Source organism: Mandrillus leucophaeus, unplaced genomic scaffold (assembly GCF_000951045.1).
Source record: "Mandrillus leucophaeus isolate KB7577 unplaced genomic scaffold, Mleu.le_1.0 Scaffold148, whole genome shotgun sequence".
Taxonomy (NCBI): Eukaryota; Metazoa; Chordata; class Mammalia; order Primates; family Cercopithecidae; genus Mandrillus; species Mandrillus leucophaeus.
In genome coordinates, this window is record NW_012101454.1 from 960,502 (window position 1) to 974,052 (window position 13,551).

The window sequence follows — 13,551 nt, forward strand, 5'->3', positions numbered from 1 at the left end:
TGCTATGATGGATATGACATCACTAAGCAATAAGAATTTTCCAGCTCCACTATAATCTTATATGCAGTCAGTTATTGACCAAAATGTAATTATTAGATGTATGACTGTATGTGCATATGTATTTGGTATTTATTATAGTAAAATAAGTATAAGTAATCTCAACAGTTTCTCTCTGGTTGGTGTTCGCATTATTATATCAAAACAAGTGGAATGTCTGTAGTGTATTCACCATAGGTCTTGGTCTTAGAATCCTCTGTAATTATACAGCCTTGCTCATACAGACCCTGACACAGGAGGTCTTGGAATTCAAAAGCTCTAGAGTGATGTAACGGAAAACATTATGTTGGCAGCAAGCCTCAGTAAGAAAGTGCAAATGCAATATGATGGACCTTGAAGTAGCATTGATCATCACCTACATATCTTTGATGCTCCAGGGAAGAGAAGGGGAAACTTTCCTTACTGAAATTCCTCCGAGAGGCTGAGTTCTTGTTACATGGGCCATAGTATGAAAGCAAGATGAAACAGAGAATGGTTTCCCTCTATTTACTCCAGCTCCTCATTCTATTAACTGGTTGGGTTTCACAGCCAAGGCTGTAGGGTGTGGTGGGGGTGGCCATCATTCTTGGAGAAGAGGCCACCAGTACCTTGTCAAGGCGGGCCCATACCTACCCTTGAGGTATCTCCCCCAAAACATGCACTGCTCCTTTTATTTAATACTAATGATGGGTAGTTCAGCTTTTATTCCCAGAAACTTCTGAAATGGGTCATAATAGAGTATTCATTAATTTCAAAAATACTTCATAGTCTAGGCCAACATTTTATCCCATTTACTAATTCAATCTCAAATTATGCCCAGGAAGGCACAAATGAAATTCCTAGACAAATTTCTAAATTTGATATGGAAGCCATGTTAGAATGTATGAAACTTCTACTACTGTAAAAGTCTCTGAAGTTAAAGCTAAAAGTCAATGTTCAAATTATTGCATTAAGTCAAAGTTCAAACTTTTGCCCACACTAATTTCTTATTCCACTCAGTTTAGCTCAGAAGGGTGTCACAGCTGTTCAGCCGGAGTATTGTTTCCTTAAGCTTGGGTTATTTGGTGCTGAAGGGATGATGGTACTTTCTTCAGCATTTCCAAACTGAGTTAAACTAATCCAAGTCTCTCATTTTATGAAATGAATTTTTAGAAAAACAGATCATGGAACACATAAGAATATTACAGTTGCACACACACACACACACAGTCCCCTTACCCCTTAAAGATTTTAACCAAGCAAAATGATGTTTCTAAGCCCTAGCATATGGTTTGAATCAGTTAATTTTAACTGCATACAAAAGAAAACCACAAAGTGATAGTGGCTAAAGACAGAAGTCATTCCTCTCTCAAATAAAAGAAGACCAAAAAGAAATAGTCCACAGCTAGTGAAGTAGTTCTCCAGTATCACTAGATACCTAGACTCTGATCTTTCCATCCTACCAACTTCTAGTCTAAGACTGTTGCTGGTCAAAAGCAGTAAAGGCAAAAAAGCAAGATGGGTCCTGCTATGCTGAGTCAGGTCTCTTTAAGCTAAAACCCAACATTCTTTGCTTAGATTTCATTGCTCAGAACTCAGTTATGAGTGGGAGTATAGCAGGATGGGAAATGTAACATTTCATTTTAAATGTTTCTGTTCCCAGCTAAAATCTGGGATCCATCCCTAAGGAAAAAGGAAAGAACAATGATGTTAGAATAGACAACTCAATTTCTACCACATAGTACAATCCAGATCCACATTGTTTTTGACCTACTTATGTATTAGTCTGTTCTCATGTTATTAATAAAGATATACCAGAAACTGGGTAATTTATAAAGGAAAGAAGTTTAATGGACTCACAGTTCCACATGGCTGGGGAGGCCTCATAATCATGGTAGAAGACAAAGAGCAAAGGGATATCTTACATGTCGGCAGGCAAGAGGGCACGTGCAGGGGGACTCCGCTTTATAAAACCATCAGATCTCATGAGACTGATTCACTATCACGAGAACAGCATGGGAAAAACCACCCCCATGATTCAATTACCTTCCATGTGGCCTCTCCTACAACACTCAGGGATGATTACAATTCGAAGTGAGATTTGGGTGAAGACATAGAGCCAAACCATATCAACTTGTATTGAGGGAAGGAAGGTGAATGAAGGGAATCATGAGCAAAATGAGGAAATGGTGTTGATTTAGATCTTGACTTTATGGAAGTAGTGAATTGAGAACATGCTATTCTGAGTCCCAAACCTATTAAATTCACCTCAATTATAAGTATAAAATTGAGGAGTATATCTTGCAGATATCAACAATATAAATATATTGTTAAGATTATTAAGATAAATGTTATTATAGCCAGATAGGCAAGGAGTCATAAACCAGTAGAGAAATGAAATGCAGAAGAATGGATATATGGAAATTTAAAATGTGTGAAAAAGATGGCATTGAAGATGAGTGCAGAAAGAATGGACTTTTTAATGGGTGTTGTGGCAGATTTTATTTTCAAAGATGACTGCACCAAATATATATCATAGCCCACTATGTCCTTCTCATACTGTGACACGAACATATCTCCCCCTGAGAAGTGGAGTCTGTGTTCCCTTCCCTTGAAACTAAGCAGACCTTTGTAACTGCCTTAACCAGTAAATAACAGTGGTTGTGACAGTTCATGACTTCTGAGGCTAGGTCATAAAAGGCATTTTATTTTCTGTCTTTCACTCTGAAACATTTCCTTTGGGAGAATCCAGCCTTCATGCTATGAAGACAATCAAGCAGCCCTTTTGAGAGGCTCATGCAAAGAGAAACTGAAGCCCGTGTTAACAGCGAACATCATTTTGCCAGCCATGTGAATGAGATACCTTTGAAGTCGATGTCCTAGCCCTAGGTAAGACAGGTTTCCAGATTAATGCAGCCCCAGAAGACATAAGACTGAAACTGCATGAAAGGCCTCAAGTGAGAAATGTTCAGTGGAGCTTTTCTCAACATTTTTGACCCACACCAACCATGAGAGATAAATAAGTATTGTTGTACTAAACCACTAATTTTTTAGGGTGATTTGTTATATAAATAATTAACATAGGTGTTGATAAATTTGCTTATTTATAAGGAAAAAAAGCAAACATCAAAACTGAGTTTCTGCCTCCTGCTATGCACAAAAGTCAAATTCAAGTGAATAAATGCCTTTAATTTGAAAAGCAAACTTTAGAATTCTAAAAGTTTTAGAAGAAAATGTGAAAAAGTAACTGTATGATATCAGGACAGGGAAAAAAAATTCAAAACACAAAAATGCTAACAATAGAGAACACATTGATCCATGACTATATTAAAATCTTTAATCAAAACATACCCTAAAGAAAGTAAAATGATGGCCACAATTGGGGCTGTATCATAGTTAGACTTCTACCTCTTCCCAGTCCTCTACTTCCTTCTCCTCCTTTCCACAGGGGCTGATGCCAAGCACACTAAATTCAATCTCAGATTTTATGTTTCATAGAGCCAACGATTTTAAATGTCATGTTTATCATTTCCATGAATGTTTCTATAGAATAACTACATATATACAGATCCAACATTAAGATAGGGTATGTTATACCTGTTCCAAGTATTGTTTGAATAATATCACAGCTTGCATTATTGTGGCTAAATGTACATGTAGTTCCACTCCACCTATTTTAACAGGTACATGGTATTCCGTCTCAGTGATTCATACATTTCTACTTTGGTGTCCTGTTACAGCAAAACATCTCAACATTTGCTGTTCTCGCCCTACCACTGTATCCCTTTCTTGACTGCAAGGAGCAGGCTCATCTTTTACTTCCCCTTCTCATCTTCCCTACATCCTCCTCTTTTCCAAATCTAGTTCAGAGCTTTACCTAAATGGCAGATGGTAGACAAGGAGGAGATATTTTATTGGTAAGAGGACACAAACTGGCAAGTGTTTAAAAAATAATAGTCTCCTACACTGTTGACAAAAGACATTCATATTTACTGAGAAAATCTGCAGAGGCAGGGGCCATAGTTTATTTTACTGATCTTCTTCCTTTAAGTTTCCTCCGGGCAGGAAGGCCTACTGGAATGAATCCTGAAAGAGTTGCTTGCCAAAATGTATGTGAAGAAATGAATCTGAGAAATGCAAGAGATGGACTGTGATGGACATGGAGTGGTCCTATACTAAAACTCTTCATTACCTAATTCGCACTTTTCTCCCCACACTTCTGTACAAAACTTCATGATAGCCAACTGAATCTCATCAGTTTCCTCAGCATTTCCTATTATCATTCCTCGTGGTCTTCATTTAAGCCTTTAAGTCCTATTTAAAAATATTTTCTCTTTAACTATTTGATTTATGTTTTGTAGGGGGTTTTTTTGTTATTTTTTCTTGTTTGTTTTTGCTTTTTTGAGACAGAGTCTCGCTCTGTCACCAGGCTGGAGTGCAATGGTGCAATCTCAGCTCTCTGCAACCTCCGCCTCTCCGGTTCAAGCGATTCCCTGCCTCAGCCTCCCGAGTAGCTGGGACTACAGGTGTAAACCACCACGCCCAGATAATTTTTTTTTTTTTTGTATTTTAGTAGAGACAGGGTTTCACCATGTTCGCCAGGATGGTCTCCATCTCCTGACCTCATGATCCGCCTGCCTCAGCCTCCCAAAGTACTGGGATTACAGGCATGAGCCACCGCACCCAGCCGTGTTTTGTAGTTGAAGAAAATTTAGACTCATGGTTAATAACAGAGCATAGATTTGAATCACATAGTATTTGAATACTATTTCTTTTTCCCTTTTCCCCCCCTTCCTCTCTCCCTTCTTACTTCTTTCCTTCTTTTCTTTCTTTTAAAATTTTAGTGGATTTTTCTCTAAGTAATACAAAAGTAATACATTCTTCCTTTTGTTCTTCTGCAAGGATTGCCCCTAGGAGTAACAACAGTTGCTTTCTGAATTTTCTAAGCATACATATGTACTCACAAACACATACCACATGCATATACACATACTTTTTAAATTTAGTAAGATCATATAACTTGTCTTTTTCTTTTCATTTTTTATTTTTTTGAGGCAGAGTCTCACTCTGTCATCCAGGCTGGAGTGCAGTTACACAATCTTGGCTCCCTGCAGCCTTCGCCTCCTGGGTTCAAGCAATTCTCCTGCCTCAGCCTCCCAAGTAGCTGGGACTACAGGTGTGCACCATCACACCGAGCTAATTTTTGTATTTTTAGTAGAGATGGAATAGGTCAGGATCACTTTCTATTAGAGTTCCATCTGATTGAAGAGCTGAATGATGTTGAACAATAGGTGTCTAATTTATTTTACCATTGTATTTAAATTGGTGCCTTTTTATTTTTCTTTAGATAGGGTCTAGCTCTGTCACCCAGGCTGGAGTGCAGTGGTACTACCTCAGCTTATTGCAAACTCTGCCTCCTGGGCTCAGGTGATCCTCCTGCCTCAACCATACGAGTAGCTAGGACTACAGGCACACAATACTACGCCCAGCTAATTTTTGTATTTTTAGTAGAGACAGGGTTTCACCATGTTGGCCAGGCTGGTCTCGAACTCCTGACCTCAAGTGATCCAACCGCCTTGGCCTCCCAAAGTGCTGGGATTACAGTTATGAGCCACTGTGGCTGGCCAGGTGCTTATTTTATTATTATAAATAATGCTGCATTGAACTAGTAATTCTGAAGGATTAAATCTTAAAGTAGCAATCAAGGGGTGGGTTGAGCGAGTGACAATGAGCAGTCAACCCTAAGAGAAGTGTTTCATTACTGAAATTGCTTAGAATTGCTGGCGCATAGTGAAAATACAAAGAATAACTTTTGGTTGGTTTTCTTCTTATTTTTTTTAACTCTCTCCAAACCCCTTGATTACCTATATCCTGGGCAGATCTTCCAACTGACCTGCCTCTGGTAGGCCACTGGGTTCTTAAAATGGGTATTAATTGTTTCAAAAAGGACACACATTTGAAATTGATGATACCTTTTCCTTAGTCCTCTCACTCTCCAGAGGTCATAAAAATTTGCAATCCCAACAATAGTATGAGAAAGTGGCAGATTTATTACACTTTAAAAAATGCTGGATATTATTGCAGCCATCAAAAGGAAAGAGATCGTGTCCTTTGCAGGGGCATGATGGAGCTGGAAGCCATTATCCTCATCAAACTAACACAGGAACAGAAAACCAAACACTGCATATTCTCACTTATACGTGGGAGCTGAATAATGAGAACACACGGACACAGGAACACACACTGGGGCCTATTGAGGGGGCAGAGGGAGGGACAGTATCTGGATAAATAGCTAATGCATGTGAGGCTTCATACCTAGTCGATATGTTGATACATGCCACAAACTACCATGGCACATGTTTACCTATGTAAAAAAACTGCATGTCCTGCACATGTAGCAGGAGCTTAAAATAAAGAATTTTTTTTTTAAAAAAGAAACTTTTGCTTAAAAATGCTGGATATTATCAGTGTGATTTATTTTTACCAATTCAGTAGACAAAAATATAATGTAATTGCTGTTTTATTTTTTTTTAAGTATTGGAGAGTTTGAGCTGCTCACATTATTGGGTTTTTGTATTTCTTCTTTGAATAGCTTATTTTATGGTCACACATTTTTCCAGTTATTGATGGTCTCTATGCTATAAAGCAAGCTCAGAAAAGTTCTATACCATTCCAAAATTAAAATATATTTCAACATGTTTCTCTATTTCTTTTGCAATTTTTAAAAATGTTGATACTTTTGACCCTTCTAGAACCTTTTAAAATTATGATGTTACTTAAGAATCATTTATTTTATATTGTTAACCATTTTTCTATCATAATTTACTAAGCAGACTAGTAGCATCCATGGGTCCCCCAAGAGATCCATAGATTCAGGGCAAATCTGTGAATCTGAATGGAAAAATATTCTCTTTTATTTTCACTAACATCTAATTAGTATTTATACTTTCCTTCAATGATAAGCATAGGAAACAAACTACAGTAGCAATATCTGTATCCCTGACTTGGCTACCAATAGAAATTAGAGATTTTTATATCAAATTGCAATTACAGATATCTAAAAATAATGTTTATAGTCATTATTACTTAGAAATTGCTGCAGTTAGTAAACCTAGCACATCATATTTTGGCCAAAGTAATTCTATCAGGAAGTAAGGTTTATATTCTTTGCTTAGATGGAGCTCCCATAATGTTTGATAATGTCTCCAGTTTTTACTACTTTTAGGGAAAAGAAAGCGCTTTGCATCATCATTTAACACATTCATGTACTCACAACAAACTCTTCCTACAGTCTTAAAATAAGTTTTGTCAATAGACATAAAACTAATTAACTTTATCAGAAAAAGGTATGTGAATCATTTCATTTAAAAATTTTTGTCAAGGAATGGGCAAAGGAAGTGATCACCACCAGAGAAGTTTGCTGGCTTTTAAGAGAATAAATCTTCCTATGCTTATTGAACACAAGTTGTACATTTTATGAAACAATAATAACAAAAAATACTTTTTGAACATTGTCTTTGTCCAGTTTGAGCTGCTATAACAAAATACCTTAGACTGGGTAATTTATAAACAACATAAATTTGTTGGTTACAGTTCTGGATGCTGTAGTTCAAGATAAAACCAGAAGATTTCAAGTTTAAAATAAGTACAAGACAAAATAAGCAGATTTGGTATCTGGTTTTATCTAGTCTCTGCTTCAAAGATAGCACTTTCTAGCTGTGTCCTCAGATGGCAGAAGGGCAAACAAGCTCCCTCAAGCCTTTATAAAAGCACTAATCTAATTTATGAGGTCTCCACTTCCCAAAGGCCCCAGGTTTGCCTCCTGAACACCTCATCTCTCAATACCTGTTGCACTGGGGATTAGATTTCAACATATGAACTTTGGTGGTAAAACCATATTCAGATCACAGCATTTCACCCTGATCCCCCCAAATTCATGTTCTTGTCACATGCAAAATGCATTGATTCCATTCTAATAGCCCCCAAAATCTTAACTTGTTCCAGCATCAACTCAAAAGCCTGAAGTCCACAGTTGCATCTAAATGTCATCAAGATCAAAAATTGTTGAGACTCAAATGTGTGATTCATCCTGAGGCAAATTTCTCTCCAGCTGTGAGCGTATGAAATCAAACAAGTCATGTCCTTCCAAAGCACGACATTGGGGTAGGCATAAAATTGACATTCTCATTCCAAAAGAGAGAACTAGAAAGGAAGAAAAGAGTAATTGATTCAAAGTCCAAAACCCAACAGGGCTAATAACATTAAATCTTAAGTCTTGAGAATAATATCCTTTGACTTGATGTCCTGCCTTCTGTACACATTGGGGCACAACCAAGCCTTGGGAGTGGGCCTTCGAGGATGCAGGCAGCCCCATCCCCAAGGCTTGGCTGGGTGCATGCCACACAGTACCTCTCATACATTGGAATCACGTGCCTACAGCTCTCCCAGGCTGGAGTTGCATCATTCTGGAGTCTCAGAGCCTACTCCCACAACAACACCAAATGTCGTGATGCTCTCTCTGATGACCCCGACCTATGCCTGTGCTGGGCATTGCCCTTACGGGGGTTCTCTGCAGTGGCCCCACTTCTGTGGCAGCTCTCTGTCTGGATACAGAGGCTCTCCAGGGCATCTTTTGAAATCTAGCTGGAGATAGCCATGGCCACACAGTTCATGTACTCTGTGGACCTGTGGAGGTGGCACTGTGCAGACACTGCCACATGGTTTACTACCTGTGCCTTCTGGAGGGCCCGCCAAAGTCACACCTGGGCCTGGTTAAGCTGCAGCTGGGATGACCAAGGACCACTTCACATGAATGAAATGAATGGAGCCTTAGAATTGTTCTCTCCTCAAGCTTCTGACATTCTGGGCCTATGATAGGTGGGACAGCCCTGAAGATCTCCACAATGACTTTGGTGTCATTCTTCCATTGTTTTAATGAATAGCACCTGGCTTCTAACTATACTAATCTTCTTATTTAACAATCACTTGGCCACAACATTGGTGTTCTCTCCAAAACATGCTTTTTCATTCTTTACAGCCATGCTTAGAATTTTTCAAATCTTGATAAATGGAATTTCTGCTTCCATTTTTATTATAAATTCTATCTTGAACTCATTTCTCTCTTCCTACTCTTTACTGTAAGCAGTTAAGAAAGGATATGCTACACCTTCAACACTTGGCTTAGATATTTGTTTCACCAAATATCTTATTTCATTACTCACAAGTTGTACCTTTCACAAAACACTAGGACCCTAGGACATGAACACAGTTCAGCCTAATTGCCACTTTATAACAAGGATTGCCTTTACTCCATTTTTCAATGACATGTTCCTCATTTGTGTCGGAGACCTCATTAGAACGGCCTTTACTGTTCGTATTTCTACCAACATTCTAATGGCTACCACTTAGGCAATCACTAGAAGGCTGAGGCTTCCCTACAGCTCTTCTCTTTTTCCTGGTTCTCAGAAGAATTACATTTTATGGTCCATTCATGGGAATGCACTTCAAAGCCCTTTTAGCTGCTACCCATCACCCAATTCCAAACCTGCTTCCACATTTTCAGGTATTTGTTAAAACAGCCCCCACTATCATTACCAATTTTTATCTTAGATTGTTTGAGCTACTATAACAAAATACCTTAGACTGGGTAATTTACAACCAGCGTAAATTTATTGCTTACAGTTCTGGAGGCTAGGAAGTCCAAGATCCAGGTACCAGCAGATTCAGAGTCTGGTGAGTGCTCATTCCTTTCTTCAAATTTAGCATCTTCTAGATGCGTCTTTATATAGCGGAAAGGCAAACAGGCTCCCTCAATCTTCCTTTTTAAGAATATTAATCCTATTCATGAAAGCAGAGCCCTCATGACCTAGTCACTTCCTAAAGTTTCTGCCTTTCAATACCATTGCTTTCGGGGTATATTTTTCAGTGCATGAATTTGGGGGAGACACCAACATTTAGACTATAGCAAAGAAATCATTTTATGAGACTATGAAAGAAATTATTTTATGACAGTGTGAGTTCTGCTTGCACATGTTTTAAAACATATGAAAATAATTCAGTCTTTCAACGACAGATCCTAAATAATTAACATGATTGCTACAGAAAAATCACACGTTTTCTTGGATAAGCTGCTAATATGGAAGAAGAGATTTGAGGTACATCCTGGCAAATTTTTAAGTTCTAGAAGATGAACTCTACCAAGATACAATATTATTGGTAAATGTTCTCAAAAAAAAATCTGAATATACCTGGAAACACTTTAAAAATCCTCCAAAGTTAGTCTATCTTGACGACGTTAAGGCTTATTAATTATATTTTCATAAATTATGCTTTTGATGATATATCTACAAGCTCATTGCCATCAGAAGGTTGCCTATACTTTTTTCTAGAAGTTTTATAGTTTTGTATTTTATTTTTAGATCTGTGATCTATTTTGAATTTTTGAAAACTCAGAAACATTTTGTAAAAGATCAATGTCTAGATTCATTTTTTTTTGCGTGTGAATGTCCAGTTGTTCAATCAACATTTATTGAAGAAACTACTCTTTCTACATTGTATTGCCTTTGCTCCGTTGCAACTTTGTCAAACCAATTGACAATATTTTCTGGATCTATTTCTGAATTCCCTATTCTGTTTCACTGAACTATATATCTATTATTTTACCAACATCACACTATTCTGATCACTGAAATTTATACTAAGTCCTAAAATCAAACAGTGTTGGACCTCTAACTCTGTTCTTTTTCTTCAGAATTGTGTTGGCTGTTGAAGGTCTGTTGCCTTTTGACAAAAACTTCAGGATCAGTTTGTCAATACCTACAAAGTGACTTGCTACCATTAGGTTGGGATTTTGTTAAATCATAGATCAAGTTGGGAAGAATAGAAATCTTAACAATATTAAATCTTTTAATTCATGAACTTGAAATATCTCTTCATTCATTTAGATATTCTTTGATCTCATTCATCAGAATTTTTCTGCATATAAATCTTGTACAAAATTTGTTAGATTTATACCCAAGTATTTCATTTGGGGGGTGCTATTTTAAGTTGTATCACTTTAAATTTCAATTGTAATTATTTGTTGCTGGTATGGATAAAAACAATTAAATTTATAAGATTAATTGTATATTAATCTTGTATCCTATAGTCTTGCTATATATGCTTATTAGTTTCAGGTGTTTTATGTTGATTCTTTGAATTTTCTATATAGCCAATGAAGTCATCTGCAAACAGAGAGGTTTTTTTCTTCCTTCCCAATCTGTATACTGCTTATTTCCTTTTTTATTTTCTTATCGATACATAATAGCTGTACATTTTTCATGGGATATATGTGGTATTTTATTACATGCATAGACTGTGTAATGATCAGGTCATGGTATTTGAGGTGTCCATTACCTCAAGTATTTATTTCTATGTGTTGGGAATGTTTCAAGGCCTCTCTTACAGCTATTTTAAATATACAACACATTGCTGTCAACTATAATCACCCTACTCTGCTATCGAACATTAGAGCTTATTCTATCTGTGTAACTGTATGTTTGTATCCATTAAGCAAGCTCTCTTTATTCCAACCTCCAACCAAGGAAACCTTCTCAGCCTTTGGTATCTATCATTCTATGGTCTACCTCCACGAGATCAACATTTTTAGCTCCCACATATGATAAAGAATATGCAATATTTATCTATTTGTGCCTGACTTATTTCACTTAATGTAATAAACTTCAGTTTCATCCATGTTCTGCAAATGGCAGGATTTTATTCTTTATAGCCAAATAACATTCTATTGTGTATATATACACAATATTTTCCTCATCCACTCATCTGTTGATGGGCACTTAGGTTGATTCCATATTTTCACTATTGTAAATAGTGGTGTAATAAACATGAGAGTGCAGGTATCCCTTTGATATACTGATAGCCTTTCCTTTGGATAAATACCTAATAGTGGGATTACTGGATTATATGATATTTCTATTTTATAGTTTTTTGAGAAATCTCAATACTGTTTTCCATAGTGGCTGTACTAATTTACATTTCTATCAACAGCGTTTAAGAGATCCCTTTTCTTTGCCTCCTCTCCAGCATCTGTACTTACTTTGTCTTTTTACTAATCGCCATTCTAACTGAGATACGATGATGTTTCATTGTGGTTATGATTTGCATCTCCCTGATGATTACTGATGTTGAGCTTTTTTTCATATACTTATTGGCCATTTCTTTGCCTTCTTTTGAGAAATGTCTATTCGTGTTCTTTGCCCACTTTTTAATGGAATTGTTTCTTTTCCTGTTGAGTTGTCTGAGTTCCGTGTATTTTCTGGGCATTAGTCCCTTGTCAGATGAATAGTTTGAAAATATGTTCTCCCATTCGACAGGTTATCTCTTCACTCTGTTAATTGTTTCCTTTGCTGTGCAGAAACTTTTAAGCTTAATATAATCTCATTTGCTTACTTTTGTTTCTGTTGCCTTTGTTTTTGAGGTCTTAGCTATAAAATCTTTGCCTAGATTAATGTCCTGAAGTGTTTCAACTATGTTTTCTCCTAGTAGTTTTATAGTTTCTCATCTTACATTTACATATTTAATCCATCTTGAGTTAATTTTTTTATATGGCAAGCGACAGGGGTCCAGTTTCTTTTTTCTGCATATGGCTAATTTTCTCAGCACCATTTATTGAATAAGGTGTCCTTTCCCCAGTGTATATTTTTGTTGGCTATGTCAAAGATCAGTTAATTGTAGGTATGTGACTTTAATTCTGGGTTCCCTATTCTGTTCCATTGATCTACATGTCCATATTTATACCAGTACCATGCTGTTTGGTTACTATAACCTTGCAGTGTAATTTGAAGTCAGGTAATGTAATGTCTCTAGCTTTGTTCTTTTTGTTTAGAATTGTTTTGGCTGATCAGGCTCCTTTTTGTTTCCATATGAAATTTAGTATTGTTTTTTCTAATTATGTGAAAAATGATGTTGATAATATTATAGGAATTGCATTGAATCTGAAGATTTCCTTGGATAGTATTAATAATATTACTAATTAGTATTATTAATTAACACTAATATGATACATTAGTATTATGTATTAATTCTATTAATTCAAATATTAATTAATATCATTTTAACACTATTAATTCATCCAGTCAATGAGCATGGGATATCTTTCTATTTGTTTGTGTCCTCTTCAATTTCTTCCATCAGTGTTTCGCAGTTTTCCTTGTAGAGGTATTTTACCTCATTGGTTAAATTTATTTCGAGTTTTTTCTTTTTTTAGCTACTGCAAATAGGATTGCCTTCTTATTTCTGCTAGCTCATTATTGGTATATAGAAACAGTACTGATTTTTATATGTTGATTTTGTACTCTGCAACTTCTTTATTGATCATATCTAAGAGTTTTTTGGCAGAGTCTACAGGTTTTTCTAAATATAAGATCATGTCATCTGCAAAGAGGGACAACCTGCCTTCCTCTTTTCCAATTTGGATGTCTTTTATTTCATTCACTTTCCTGATTTCTTTGGCTAGAATTTCCAGTATTATGTTGAATA